Genomic DNA, 16,653 nt, shown 5'->3' on the forward strand with positions numbered 1-16,653 from the left:
TGACTCTAAAATTTCACTTAATATCACCCTTCCCACTTCAAGTTTGCGATTTGATATTTTATGTTTATAAATAAAAAAATATTTTTCAACTCTTTCATTTAAAGAACCATATGCTTTGAATAGCAGATAAACTTTATTTTTGTCGACATACGAGGAACTTTTGGTTTTTAATTAACCAATTGCTCCGAAGCATTAGCATGTTTAGTGTAGTGACTACGTAATATTTCTCTCTCTCTCTCTCTCTCTCTCTCTCTCTCTCTCTCTCTCTATATATATATATATATATATATATATATATATATATATATATATATATATATATATATATATATATATATTGCAATTTTTTTTAAACGAATTTAATTATTTATACAGAAGTGCATTTTTACCTAAATGCGAGTTGGAAATAATTTTCCCTTTGGCCAATTTGGTACCCCCAAATGGGGAGCGGCATATGTATTGTTTTTAAAATATAATTATCCATATATGTAAGTTCTTAGATTCTATTTTAGTATCTTCACAATCTTTCAGTTCCGAAATTGTATTTAACAATTAGTGAACATGAAACAACTAGACCAGGGATCGAACACGCCATGCCGCGTCTATACTTAGCGGACTTATCTTTGACTCATTCAAACTTCCAACGTACTCACCTATCTACGCATTGTTATCTTCACTTTATTGTTCTGGTTATGATTGAAGAATATGTCAAATAAAATTCCAACGGAAAGGTAAAGAAATGTCCAACAAAGGCGGTTGAAATTTTATGCGAATTCTGTCATGTTGAACGAGTGCACTTTTGATCTGGGACTGAAAATGGACAAAAAGAGAATCGATTTCATAAATATATATAGAAAATTGCAAATAAAACCTTTCATTGCTTAGATTTATTGGAAACTTTCTTGTGTCATATCCTCGTTTCTTCTATGTTTTTAAGGCGTTAACAATGTTTACTGTAAGATAACCCATGTTCTGCTTTTAATAAAATGCAGTAACTGGACGAGTTAAACGCATGTTTATACTAACGGGCCACCATTTACGAAGGCCGAAAGCTACTTGAGGCTAATTGTTAATGAGATTATACGTTGGATGCTGAAAAAGGGGTTAAAACGATGGACGGATACGACAAAATTTGATTACCTTAGAGTTCGGTTCAACGAATATATATATATATATATATATATATATATATATATATATATATATATATATATATAAATTTATAAAATATATATGGCGACTAAGCTACACTGAATATTCTGCGTTTCATCCACTGCAGGATTCGTCAGCCTGACGAATCCTGCAGTGGATGAAACGCAGAATATTCAGTGTAACTTAGTCGCCATGTATATTTTATAAATTACTAACTAGCTCTACCTACGTATTGAGCACTTTTGAAGTAAATACTTAAAGTTTACGCATAAATCTATACTTTCGTATATTAAATTTATGTGAGTAAATGAAGTAGTTATATATATATATATATATATATATATATATATATATATATATATATATATATTATTAATGAAATTATCAAGACCCGGAGACCATTCAAGGATAAGGATTAATGAGTTCAAGGTGAAATAACACCGTGATTATCGGTGATTGTGGAAATCGGGTGGACAATTATTATTTAACAGAACGGCTTAACATGAACTTTACGTTGAACTTTAAAATTGCCATGTTATAGTCAGCTGGCAAGTAGCTCTATGGTATTGTGGTCTGCAGACGAGCTGTTTTGGGAAAAAAGGTTCGCTCATGGAATTTTCCTTTTAGTTTTAGCCATCTATAGAGAGTGAAGGAAATTGCTGATAATGGTGGTAGCTAGACGAGTGTTTGTTGTGAATAACTTACAGGGAGGACCATAGAGTGAAGCTGCCATGAAAATAATGATAGAGCAGAAATAGGCTCGCAATGTTTCTTCTGTGAGACGTGGATATCAGGTAAGAAAAACAGAACATCACTCGCCATATTTCGAAATCGGTTTTGTACCTTGTCTAGGCAGAAAAGAGTGCGTAACGTAGTCGTAACATGTCAACACCCGGGACCCACACGTTGTATGCAGACAGTCGCAAGGAAACAAAGACAAACAAAGAACTCGACTAACTATGTTCTCAGTCGAAACAACAGACATTTATTTACAGGTACTTCCAAAATAACGCCTAGTCTCTTGTTCAAAAGTGTTATCGCACTCCAACTGCTTAACTAGACTCTGCCGTGTCTAACAAATCGTACTCTGTCTCTGTCAGGCGATGTTTAGGACACATTTTCTTTGTCGCTCACGGGACAAGTGTAACAAGTCTATTTCTGTCCTTCTCGGCCACGTTTTTTCTTTTTTATAATCCTTTTTCTTTCCATCTTCCTCGCTGTGACGTCACCTCGCACAGGGCTCGGTCATTTGCAGACGTTATCTTGGAGTTAGCTTACAACTTGGATGTGATTCATGGTGAAACATCCAGGTAGATACAATGTGGCTTTACCTCCACACTCCTTATACCAACATAATACATTTATGTGGCCACCTGATTGCATCAGGGGATCACCACACTCTTCAATACATCCAGGTACATTTTGGTGTTGACTTTCAGGCCGACTTCAAAGATGTGAGATGACATGATGTGACTCTCACTTGAAACCACACCAAAGACTATAATCGTGGTAATCGTGGCCGGAAACATCGTTGAGCTGTGCCCTCAAACGTTGAACCGCCCGGATTTGCATTTTAAGGGTGATAGCAATGGTCCCGTTGTCATAATTTGGATCTGTAAAGAGCATGAGTTCTACAGCAGCGAATCTCCGATTTCGCTCGTTGAACATTGTGTCACTTTAAAACATGATAAAAGGCTCGTTTCCCTCTTGGGATTTATACACAACTGGCCAACTAGTAGATGGTTAGCAAAAAAACAAAAAAAAACAAACAAAAATGACAAAAAAAAAAAACGGTTTTCATCAAACGGAAGTGAAATCATGTCGACTTTTCTAGGGCGAAAATTTTATCGTCCCACCTTGTAATTTTGTAAAATATCATATCGGAAAGAATTACTTAACGGACGCTACTTCAATTTAATGTGCGCTTATTTAATTTATTGTTATTAATTCGGACGCTTATTCAATTCAATGTTATTAATTCGGACGCTTATTCAATTTAATGTGCGCTTATTTAATTTATTCAATTTAAAGAATTTAAAGAATATTTATTAAAGAATATTTATTCAGTTTAATGTGCGCTTATTTAATTTATTGTTATTAATTCGGACGCTTATTCAATTTAATGTGCGCTTATTTAATTTATTAATTGTTATTAATTTAATGTGCGCTTATTTAATTTAATGTGCGCTTATTTAATTTATTGATTGTTATTAATTTAATGTGCGCTTATTTAATTTATTAATTGTTATTAATTTAATGTGCGCTTATTTAATTTAATGTGCGCTTATTTAATTTATTGATTGTTATTAATTTAATGTGCGCTTATTTAATTTATTAATTGTTATTAATTTAATGTGCGCTTATTCAATTTAATGTGCGCTTATTTAATTTATTGATTGTTATTAATTTAATGTGCGCTTATTTAATTTATTGATTGTTATTAATTCGGACGCTTATTCAATTTAATGTGCGCTTATTTAATTTATTAATTGTTATTAATTTAATGTGCGCTTATTTAATTTATTAATTGTTATTAATTCGGACGCTTATTCAATTTAATGTGCGTTTATTTAATTTATTGTAATTAATGCACGTGGATTTAAAGTGCGCTTATTACTGTACGTTTACTGAATTAAATTTAATTAATGCACGTCTATTCAATAAACGTACTCTATTTCGTGGACGATTATTAAATGGTGTATATCAAATTTCGGAAGTCGCGGAAAACATTCCGGAAGTGAACTATTTACCAATTCCGCACAGTCATTTACGCATCGCATATTTTTTTTATCCTTCCGTTCTAATTGATACAATTAAGTCAACCTATTTCTTAAAGTTTGTACATTAATAAGTGATCTCCCGCAGAATCAATATTTTTCCTTGAATATCCATCAGTTTGTGGTTTCTATTTTTAGAATAACCAACAAAACAAAAAGAGGTGAAAAAATAAATATTCAACAAATAAATGTTAACAAAGGCAAAATAAGCTAATCTTCTACCAACACCGACATGTTTTTTTTTGTGTGTGTTTTAGCTTATTTTTAAGCGTTTATTTATCTTTAAGCAAAAATAGCGCCGAGTCTTTACAAATGAAGAGAATTGCGGTTTTGTTATAGCCGTTTGGACTGTCGATAATTACTCAAAAATCGAAAATTAAACAAAATACTGGTAGAAACCAGTTCAATAAATACCACCAATCGTACGAAAATGTAATGGTCTACCGGTATTTTGTTTGATTTTCGATTTTTGAGCGAGGGACAAATGGCTGTAATGAAAGTGAAAATTTTTCGTCATACTCCTTTATATTGGCATTACTTTTGTTTCAAACACTTCAAAATAAGTTAAAGCACAAAAACTTAGCCTTTAATATAATTTCATTAATATAAATTAATTTCCTAAGTTTGGTCAATTCCGGGTAATGTCGGTTTTCTCTGCTGGTCGGCTGCTAAAACTAAGCTTGGTAAATAATTATTAAATCTTACCGAAAACATTGTTATAATTAATCCCGTGTATAAAATATTCATTAAAAATTACTCCAAAATGTCTTACAGTTGCTGTGTAAATTTAGAAATGATTAAAAAAATAAAAGTATTATATGATAATAATAACAAGAAAAATTAAAATAAAAAATTAGAAAAAGTTACATGTATAATGATAATAATAATAATAATAATAATAATAATAATAATAATAATAATAATAATGGTCGTAGCTGGCGAGAAATCAATGGTAAACAGCTGTTGCGATAACGCAAATTCATTTTCAAATGCTATCGATAGAGTTGGAGAATACTGGAAATCTGAGGGAACGTGTTGTTACTCATACTCCAGGGAACACCATCTGTTGTTCTCGAAGAAAAATCTTTAATAATGGCGCGCGTGAAAACTCCTAATGAATAATAATAATAATAATAATAATAATAATAATAATAATAATAATAATAATAAGAAGAAGAAGAAGAAGAAGAATCTGGGCGAAAGAGGAACTTAGGCATCTTGATCAGAGGACTAGAAAACTAATGACAATACACATTACACTCAAAAGACAATACTGACGACGCTATGTGAAAAGGAACGAAGAGGGAAGAGGACTAATAATGTAGAAGACTGTGTAGAAAGCACAAAATGAAAAAGACTTGGAAAAGTACGTGAGCCAGAAAATAGAAAGACTGATCACCGCAGCCAGAGACATCGTCAAGAAGAACAATACAGGAAATGATAAAACCAGAAACAAAAAGACGAGAAAAGAAAAGTGGCAAGAGAAAGCACTGCATGGACGATTCATGAGAATGACAAAAGAAAAGAATCACGTAAAGACTTGAACATAGCTAAGGAAAAGGACACATGAACAGAGAACAGAATTTTTACTGACGGCTGCACAAAACAGCGCGATTAGAATGAATCATATTAAAGCTAAAATAGATAAGGCTAATCTGCTTGCCAGTCGGTTGGCTTCAAACTCTACACCGGACCCGGTACACCACTCCCTCCCCGACTTTCCTTTGCGGACAGACGACACACTAGACGATTTGAAAATCACCTCTTCTCAGGTACATGGTATCATAAAAAACCTAGACACCTCAAAAGCATGTGGACCAGATCTCATCCCGGCTGTGCTATTAAAAAATGCTCTGCTGAGGTTGCTTCAGTTCTCTCCAAACTTTACAATAAATGCCTTAACGAATCTTGCTTTCCCGACTGCTGGGAAACCGCTTCTGTGGTACCAGTCTTCAAGAATTCTGGTGAAAGAACTGACCCACTAAATTATCGCCCCATTAGCCTCTTCCCGCTTTTCGCCAAAATATTTGAGTCCTTAGTTAATCAAGCCCTAGTCCAACACCTAACAGCTGCTAAACTCCTGACCGACAAACAATATGGATTTAGGCAAGCCCGTTCAACAGCAGATATCTTAACTGTAGTCTCTGAACGTATATACCGTTCACTGGACAAAACAGGGGAGGGTAGAGCGGTAGCTCTTGATATATCTAAGGCTTTTGACAGGGTATGGCACGATGGTCTTTTAAGGAAAATTAGATTGTATGGTATCACTGGAAGAATACATAATGTAATTAAATCCTTCTTAAGTAAGAGAAAAATCCAAGTTGTCCTCGACGGTTGTACATCTAAACAATATGATATAAATGCGGGAGTACCTCAGGGGTCTATCCTTGGACCTTTATTATTCCTGATATTCATAAATGACCTCCCTGATAAAATTGTTTCGGAGATGGGTATATTTGCCGATGACACCACTCTCTATTACAGGCACGAGGGGAAAACAAATGAACACATATCTAAGAAAATGGCAGAAACACTAGAGAATGACCTCCAATCTGTAGTGGAATGGGAATAAAAATGGATGGTCGCATTCAATGCTGCTAAGACTACGCTTGTTTCCTTCAATAACTACAAGAAACCTTCTCTACCATGCCCAAGAACACATTGCCTGAAAGTACTTCTTTTAAACTCCTCGCCCTAACGTTTACAGGGAATATGAACTGGAATAGATACATTGAGAGCATTGCTAAGGCTACTGTAAAGAAGGTGGGCTCCCTCTACCGTGCTAGAAAACTACTTACGCCTGAAAGTATCCTGTACCTCTATAAGGCCACCATTCGCCCATGTATGGAGTACTGTTGTCACATTTGGGCTGGTGCATCTGCTGCTTGTCTCTCACTCCTGGACAGGGTTCAAAAGAGAGTCGCCAACCTGCTAGGTCCTGAACTGTCATCTAGGCTTCAGCCTCTGTCCCATCGACGAGATGTTGCATCCCTCTGCCTGTTCTACAAATACTTTAATGGTGAATGCTCTGACGAACTGCAAACACTTGTACCTTCTCGACGTGACTACCCCCGACAAACCCGACAAGTAACTAAGTCTTATCCCTTTACAGTAGAGATCCCTAGGTGCATGAAAGCCTTTTTCCAATAGTTTATTCCCCAGAACTGTGCCTTGTTTGGAGTGAAAATTGAATAAAAACAGAAGATAACGCCCAGAAAAACAGTAAATGTACATTCTGTGGACAAAAAGACGAAACGATAAACCACATATTAGCTCAAAAGGAATATAACGATAAGCATGATCGCATGGAGAAGGCAGTGCACTATGAGTTCTGAAGATAACTACACCTCGAAATGTTTCAGACACAAATCGAAGACTATAATAAAAAAATTAACATCACAAAATTTTTGGGCATATTGAGTTACAAAAAGATAAACTCACCGAAGCCAGAAGACCGGACACCATAATCTATATATCTATAAAAGTGAAAATATCTGTGTGTATGTGTGTGTGTACATTTCCCTACCAAATTACTCTGTCAATTTTCAGTTTACAGACTCAGGATTTGACATAAGGGGCATTGAGTTTTGGGAAAATCTTTTTAATTGGTTTTTAGGCCAGAAATTTGGCTGTCAACGATTTCACTTTTGAAAAACTCGACCGAATTCCTCTGCCAATTTTGGGTCTAAACACTTGAAATTTTAGATGTAGGTTACTTGGGCTTTGATCAAACTTTTTAATTTTATTTGAAGCCAAAACAATGACTATTAACTGGTCTAAATTGGGGTGAAAGTTTAAAAAAATTGACTTCTGCAGTCTCTACCAAATTACTCAGCTAATTTCGTTGAAAGAGTTGACCTTTGCAGATTCTACCAAACTCCTCCGCTAATTTTAGGTCTAAACACTTGAAATTTTAGATGTAGGTAACTTGGACGTGGGTCAAACATTTGATTTTGATTTGAAACCGAAATAATAAATGTTATTTGAGATCAAAACAATAAATGTTAAGGGGTCAAAATTGAGTCAAAGTTTCAAAAAAAAAAAAAATATTACTCAGACAATTTTTGGTCTAAACTTTGAAATTTTATATAAAGGGGTATTCATACATAGAATAAGTTTTGAACAGTACCAACGGTCCGAGCGAAGTCGGGCAGAAATGCAAATAGTAAATATGTTTGGAGTTGAGAAAATAGTAAATCAATAGCAAATAATTTTGGAGTTGAGATTAATAGTGAATTAATCTATCTATTATACATATAAAAGTGAAATCTTTTTAATCGATTTTCGGCCCCAAAGTTGGCTGTCAAGTGGCCAAAGTTCAACAATTTGAGCTTTGAAAACTCTACCAAATTCCTACGCTGATTTTGGGCCTAAACACTTAAAATTTTAGATGTAGGTTACCTGGAATCGAGCCAGAGATGTCTCGTGTCGCAGGGTTCGAATCGTTCGGCTGGTGTTAATCGTGACACCCTGCACTGAAGAATCCCGAAGTTGAATTAAAAGTCGGTCAATTTAGCTCTTATGCATAGATCATCGTATAACGATTAGATCACTGTCTGACTGACGTAATGAACATTTAAATTAAAATGTTTAAAATTCAACGCTATTTCACACGGTTAATGGTAGCCGAATTGGATACGGTCTCCGCTAATCGAGCCAGAGATGTCTCGTGTCGCGGGGTTCGAATCGTTCGGCTGGTGTTAATCGTGACACCCTGCACTGAAGAATCCCGAAAGGATGAGACACTAGTGTCTGTAGGTATTTAATTATTATAGTAAAAAAATAATTATATATATATATATATATATATATATATATATATAAAGCTGAATGTGTGTGTGTGTGTGTGGTCACGAATAGGCTCCTATATGGTTGACTATTTAAAAAAACTGATTGCATATAATGATAGAAGATGTATCGAGACACAGGAATGGGTATGTTTGATCTGGCAAAACGGTGGTTCATTAAAATTGTGGGGTCTGCGTTCGCGCCTGGTCCACAAAGTAAGTATGGAAATAAAAAATTTAAATTTAAAAATTAAAAAAAAACGTTTACAAGTGTTTTGGATATAGATGTACATAATAATACTTTGATAAGTATGTTTTAACTTAAATAGGGATGGTATAATAAAATTGTGGGGTCTGCGTTCGCGCCTGGCCTCCATAGAATCGAAATAGGTACAGACTTTAATAAAGACTTTGCATATCTATCTGCGTAAGTATATTTTGATAATTATGTTTCTGTTTGAAGAAATATGGTATAATAAAATTATGGGGTGTTCGTTCGCGCATGACCTCCATAGAATGGAAATATGTCATAAAGTTTAACAAGGTTTTTTAATATAGATCCACCAAATATTGTGATAAGTGTTTCAGTGTGAACAGGTATGGTATAATAAATTATGGGGTTTATCTATTTTATTTTTACTTTCATCATATTTTGCTTTGGTTTTGATACCCCCAAATTCGAAGCTATCTCTTTACAACTCTTCCTTTTCATAACCTATCATACTTTCATAAATCAGAGTCCATTTTCTGTAGGCTGTTTTTGAACCCAGTCAACGACGGGTACTTTTTCTAGTATATATATATATATATATATATATATATATATATATATATATATATATATATATATATATATATATATATATAAAGTTAGTAACAGTAAATAGGGCCCGAGCAAAGCCGGGCTGCACTGCTAGTAATCTATATACCTATAATACTCTGTGAGTTTTCAGTCTACAGGCTCAAGATTTGACATAATTGTATTGAGCTATGGGAAAATCTTTTTACTTTGTTTTCGGCCAGAAATTTGCCTGTCAAGGGGTCAAAGTTCAACGATTTGACCTTTGAAAACTCGACCAAACTCCTCCGCCAATTTTGGGTCTGAACACTTGAAATTTTAGATATAGGTATCTTGGACGTGGATCAAACTTTTTAATTTGATTTGAGCGCACCACCCCAAAAATGTTAAGTGGTCCAAATTAGGATCAAAGTTGAAAAAAAAAAAATGGACCTCTTAGCCATTTGAAATTTTACATAAAGTGTAATCAGACATAGGGCAAGCTTTTTAAGCGGTTTTTGGCCGAAAATTTGTCTACCAAGGGGTCAAAGTTCAAAAGATTTAACCTTTGCCTTTTATAGCGAACTATATTTTAGCAAATTTTGGGTCTAAACATTTGAAATTTTACATAACGGGTATTCAGACATGCATTTTAATCAGTTTAGTGACAAAAATTTGGCTACCAAATGGTCAAAATTGAAAGAGTTGAGCGTTGCAGACTCTACCAAACTCCTCCGCCAATTTTGGGTCTAAACACTTTAAAATTTAGATGCAGGTTACTTGGACATAGGTCAAACTTTTTATTTTGATTTAATACCAAAATAATGAATGTTAAGGGGTCAAAATTGGGGTAAAAGTTAAAAAAAATTGACCTCTGCGTCTCTATTAAATTACTCAGCCAATTACTGGTCTAAACATGTGAAATTTTACACAAAGGGTATTTAGTGATAGGGCAAGCTTTTTAATCGGGTTTTCGCCGAAAATCGTAGTTGTAAAGGGGTCAAAGCTTAAAAGATTTACATTTACATTCTCTAACAAACTACTCAGACAATTTTTAGTCTAAATTTTTGAAATTGTATATAACAGGTATTCAGACATGTGGCAAGCATTTTAATCCGTTTAGGGGAGAGAATTTGGCTGCCAAATGATAAAAGTTCAAAGAGTTGACCGTTGCAGATTCTACCAAACTCCTCCTCTAATTTTGGGTCTAAACACTTGAAATTTTAGATTTAGGCAACTCGGACATGGGTCAAACTTTTTATTTTGATTATGCTAAAACAATAAATGTTAAGAGGTAAAAATTGGGGTCAAATTAAAAAAAATTAGCTCTGTAGTTTCTACAAAATTACTCGGACAATTTCTGGTCTAAACATTTAGAATTTTACATAAAAGGTATTCACGGATAGAACAAATTATGAACAGTACATAGGGCCCGAGCAAAGTCGGGCTGAACTACTAGAATATCTATAAAAGTAAAATTGTATGTCTGTATTCGTGTCTGTGTATGAACATTTCCATACCAAACTACTCTGTCAATTTTCAGTCTACAGACTCAAGATTTGACATAAGGAGTATTGAGATTTTGGAAAACGATTTGACCTTTGAAAACTCGTCTAAACTCCTCTGCCAATTCTGGGTCTAAACGCTTGAAATTTTAGATGTAAGTGTCTTGGACATAGATCAAACTTTTTCATTTTATTTAAGTCCAAAACAATAAATGTTAAGGGTTCCAAAGTTAGATCAAAGTTTTTAAAAAAATTGACCTCTACGGTCTCTACCAAATTACTCAGCCAATTGTTGGTCTAAAAATTTGTAATTTTACATAAAGGGTATTCAGACACGCAACAAGCTTTTCTTTTTAATCAGTTTTGGGCGAAAATTTGACTGCCAAGCAGTCAAAGTTGAAAGAGTTGACCTTTGCACTGTTACATGATAAGGGCTGTCCCCTGTTCATGTAAGTATAAAAATAGAGAGATTAGTTAAAATGAAAATAAGAGAAAGCAGAAATCGAACCCTGGACATAAGTTTTAAAGAACAATAGGTTTAAATGGAATGTCCAGTAAATTGTTAATTCGGATGAAATAAATAATAAATAAACTATTCAATTGTTAAAAGAATGTGGATAATAAAATATGGTTAAATAAATTAGATATGTAGGTTAAATTCCTTTGTGGAAACAACACAAGAAAAATAGGTTATTGGGAAATCAATGTCGGAAACGTGCAAAGTCGCGCATGTTGAAACACGTGAATTTTGCTCACGTGGCCGGGATGCATGGATTTCTCAATATAGGAGGTGGGAGTTAGTTGGTCGTAGAGAGAGTCAGAGACAGTCAGAGAGACAGTCAGAGAGACAGTCAGGGGAGACAGAGACAGGCGGACGTCTGAAGCGAGATGTCACTTCAGAAATTAAAATGTGAAACTTTGAGTTCTTAATGAGGAAATCCCGACCGGTCGTAAGAAAATAAATTCATCATGTGTTTGTGATAAAGCTCATCTTTGTGTTTGTGATTTCTACAAAAAGGTAAATTGTATTGTTATTATATGTCTGTGTTATAAAATGTCATTACATACACATCTCTCTCACAAGAAAAAGCATCACTTATAATACTCTCTCTCTAAGATACAACATCATATGTAATAAGACAAGAACTCTCACTAAGACTCATATCTTTACTAATAAGAACTCACGTAACATACGCGCACAAGTGGTATCGTCTAATAATACTACTAATAATAACTATATAACAACACTCTACCAAACTCTTCCGCCAATTTTGGGTCTAAACACTTTAAATTTTAGATGTAGGTTACTTGGACATGAGTCAAACTTTTCATTACATATATACATATGCACATAAATTTAGGAATAGTATATAGGGCCAGAGAAAAGCTACTTAACAAAAAAGAAAGAATTTGTCAAATTTTGCCGTCCCATCAGTCCACAGAGTGAAGAGCAAATAGACAGAAAAACGAAACAAATATGCGGAAATCGCCAAAGAACTAAAATGAAGAAAATTAATATAATACCAATAATTGTAGGAGCATTGTTCCCTCCCCCCCCCAAAAAAAAAAACTTGGAAACAAGACTAGGAGAAATCGGAATCAAGAGGAAAACTCAAACTATGCAACGGACAGTAAAGCTGTAATCTTAAGGAAAACCCTCGTATACTAAACTTGATCTACATAAATGACAATCGCTAACCAATACAACAGAAGTAAAAAATGTATCGCCGGCATCGGTTGGCACTACACTAAATAGTCGAAAGGCCAAAGAGGGTGGAAAGCCCGAGAAGTGAAAGCACTTACCAGACCTTCACTGGATAGGTGCGGAGGAGAATGGGACTTTTAGGAGGTTTATTGCCACCCAAATTCCAGTGATAACCAATGGTCATTGCCAGCGAGAAATCAACGGTAAACGACTATTGCGATGACGCAAATTTATTTGCAAAGGCTTTTTGAAAGGGGTGAAGAGTACTGGAAATCTGGGGAGACTTATTGTCACCCAGACCTCAGGGAACACAACCGGTGAAAAGTGAAAGTGAGCACTCTCTGATGATAGCCTGTGTGATAACTCCTAGTGAATGAAATAATATTGTGCTCATATTACTTACTGGGTTGTCGAAAATATATATACCAAATGAAAATGATCGGTTCATAAAAAATTACAATAAATTTATAAAAAAAGACATAAATACATACACCTCTAAATGTTAACATTTACAAAATCAAATAATGTATCCAGTCTACAAGATTACTATATATGTATGTGGTTGTGTGGTTGTGTGGTTGTGTGTGTGTGTGTAAAGAGAGAATATGTATGTGTAAAATGACAAAAGGAAAAAGAAATTAAACAGTCGTATTTTTATGATTTATTAATGTGTTCAATTTGTTTTTTGTTTTGTCTCCTTTACACACACACACACACACACACACACACACACACACACACACACACACACGCACGCACACACACACACACACACACATACGCACACACACATGTGTGTGTATATTTTATAAAATACACATTTCAAAAGGATAGAAGTTTATAGAATTTACGTTTAAGCCACATTAACGCACACATGTAGTAATGTTTAAAAAATTGTAGACCCCCTTCCCCTATTTACTGGCTTCCCCACAAGGACCAAATTAGACGCAGAGCGGCGCAGCAGTGCAGCTGCAGCACTCAGCAGCGACCGTTGCTTACTTATGTACAGGATATTAGTCTCCTCTAAAAGAGGAACTTTAGATCAGACAAAAATAAAAATTGGGCCAGTCAAGAAGAATTTTTCCTCGACTCGCGTTAAAAAATATAGGATAGTTCCGTTTAATGGTCACCACGTTATATTTTTCTCGTAATATCCGTTCGATCATTATTATATAATCTTTCAAGGCATTATCTCCTCCTTTGGAGGAGAGCTTGTATAAAATATCTTTTACGTTATGAAACTAACCTCTCAAGCACTGTCTCTCCTTTACAGCTACGCTTACGTTATGGTTAGCTGAGGTTGACATTGGAATGATGTAGGATTAGGGCTTAGGGCCATGGTTAGAGTTAAGGTTAGTGGCGGGCATTTAACGGAAAAGATCCAAAAGCTATTTGGTTACCGTTAATAGCGACTCTAAATATTTTTCTTTAAGTATTTTCGAAAATAAAACTTATAATTATAGAACCACTGACGCTCCCCCCCCCCTTAGCTAGCTTGGGTCCATTCCGGTAAGTGGACGGGACGGTAGACGTAGGGAGAACAATAATTCTTCCTGAATTGAGTTTCTCTAAACGAAGGTAGAATCAGGTTAGGAGAAATCGAACTCTTAAAAAAAAAAAAAAACCCAGCAACAACTCTGGATTAGAAAAAAAAAAAAAAAAAAAAATTGACTCAGTTTAGAAGGATCTCTATCACCGACCGAGAAGAGAAATATAAACAGATACTACGCTTTTAATTATGAATATTATTTCTGTTGCAAAAAATATTTAATTTCACATTTAGCACAAATTAAGTACAAGGCAATCAACAGTGTGGGTAAATGAGGTTTGTTCGTCATCCTTGAAGTGGTAAAAAGCATAAAATGACTAACATACTCTTCACCAGAATCATCTCAGTGACCATTATACCACATTTACTCTATAGTGCCATTCTACTAAAAATATCCTAAAATTTGGTTGTAATTTGACCTTTGTGACATTTGTCTGTCCGGCTATGTAAGGAACAATCTCTACCAAACTACTCTGCCAATTTTTAGTCTACCGACTTGAAACTTGATACATAGGGAATATAAAACGGCGGAATAAATTGGATTTGGTTTTTAGCCGGTAAAATAGCTGCTAAGGGATACAAATTGAAAAAAATATTTGAACTTGGCAGGCGTAAGGCGACTACTTCTACGCATGCGCAAATATACATTTATACTTTTAACAACGTTGTTTTTAAAACGATGATATACGTATCACTCAGCTGGTAACGAATAAAGCTGATGATCTACATGTTTTGGTTTCGATTCTAAGTGATAGTATCCAAGTTATATTTAATTTTTTTTTTAAATAACTACTATATATTTGGTACAATATAATAATCAACAGAATATTGTTTCGAAAATAATAATACGAAATCTAAATTAAAATATCATATTCAAGCGTATCTTATGATCAGGCAATATCATGCGACCTGCTCGTATACACACACACACACATTATATATATATATATATATATATATATATATATATATATATATATATATATATATATATATAATTTATTATCATTTGGGAGTGAGAGAAAAACTCAATTAATAAGGCCCACCCAATCAATCATTTCTAAATAATAGACTGCACATTGTTTTCCTTTCTTTTTTTTTCAGACGAAAACAAGCAGGTCAATCTCTAAATGGAAGTGAGATCTAAGGGGAAAAAATGAAATAAAAACTACACTTTGATCTAAGTCTAAACTGTAAATAGTTAAATATCTGCATTTTTCCTTTTTGTTTTGTTGTTTTTAGTTTTTCAATGATTATACAAAGAACAATTGGATAAGTGGGGGGGGGGTAGAAAGTATTTGTGGTTGAACCTACCTTTCATTGCTCCGTTATCCAAAAGAATCAAAATAGAAATATATTTAGGAAAAAAAAAAAAGAAAAAAAAAGAAAAAACGATAAATCATTTGTGTAATTTCTGTTAAATGTAACAAATGTTTAAAAAAAAAATGTTTTTTTTTTTTTGCCAATTTTTCGTCTTTTTTCCTCTTTCAATCTAAAACGCTAGTCGGGTGGTTCGTGTTTTTAAATCACAGCAAACGAAAGAAAACGCAAACAAAAAAGAAAAACATGTCAAGAAAAGGTAGTATACGATCACTTGCGTGGGCTTCTTTCTCAAAGCCACCAGAGTTAATCTATTTTGTAAGAAATGTGTGTACTATTTTATCCTAAAAAATCCACCGTGTAAAAATGTGACACCGTTTCTAACACACACACACACACACACACACACACACACACACACACACACACACACATAAACGAGATATGTTATCTGCAAGCCTCAGGATTAATACGTGTCCGTGCGTATCCAAGATCTGTTACTTCGCGACTACGTGTGTGTGTGTGTGTGTGGCGAAGTGAAGTGAAGGAGGTTATATTTCTAAGACTAATATTTGGAACTTAATATTGGTTCGATCTCGAATAATATGACATGCTACGCCAGACGAGTTAAATAAATACTAAGGCCGAAACCGCATTTAAAAAACTATACACAACTCGTTTTCGCGTCGCAATTTTACATTTCATGGCACGCTAAATCAATGGGGCCCCCTTCCTGGGGCTAACACTTGGTCTCCATATGAGATTCTATTAAAGTTCTCTTTTACATCTCAAACACTAAGTTCCTATTTACGATGCCTCCCCACGGGACAGAGTTAGACACCAGGGTCGTTTTTTAACGTGGAGAAAAGGAACAAAAATAAAAAATTGTCTCAGTCGTGAAGGATTTCTCCTCCACTGACAGAGAACAAGAAATTGAACTGCAGCATCTGAAGAACAGTTTTGAGGTATTTATTTGCTCCCCCACTGAGCAAATTAGGCACAAGGCCGGGAGTAGGGGATCTGGATAGTGACAATTGGTATGAAGGGTTGCACCTACATTGACCAAGGTCTTATATG

The 16,653-nt window shown here is 34.5% G+C and overlaps 1 protein-coding gene across 2 annotated transcripts in view; it reads right to left on the bottom strand.

Annotated features, from left to right (window-relative positions):
* Positions 1-16,044, bottom strand: part of LOC145293981 (uncharacterized) — a 185,733-nt gene extending 169,689 nt beyond the window's left edge. The window contains exon 1 of one of the 2 annotated variants that reach the window (XM_080140868.1): positions 15,571-16,044. The gene's annotated coding sequence lies outside the window, so the exon portion shown is untranslated. Of the gene's footprint in view, positions 111-15,570 lie in introns of those variants that run through there. The other variant, XM_080140869.1, reaches the window with a different exon arrangement.
* Between the last annotated feature and the right edge of the window lie 609 nt (positions 16,045-16,653).

The sequence above is a fragment of the Euprymna scolopes genome, chromosome 15 (genome assembly GCF_053919585.1).
Source record: "Euprymna scolopes isolate OS-2025 chromosome 15, ASM5391958v1, whole genome shotgun sequence".
In the NCBI taxonomy this organism is placed as follows: Eukaryota; Metazoa; Mollusca; class Cephalopoda; order Sepiida; family Sepiolidae; genus Euprymna; species Euprymna scolopes.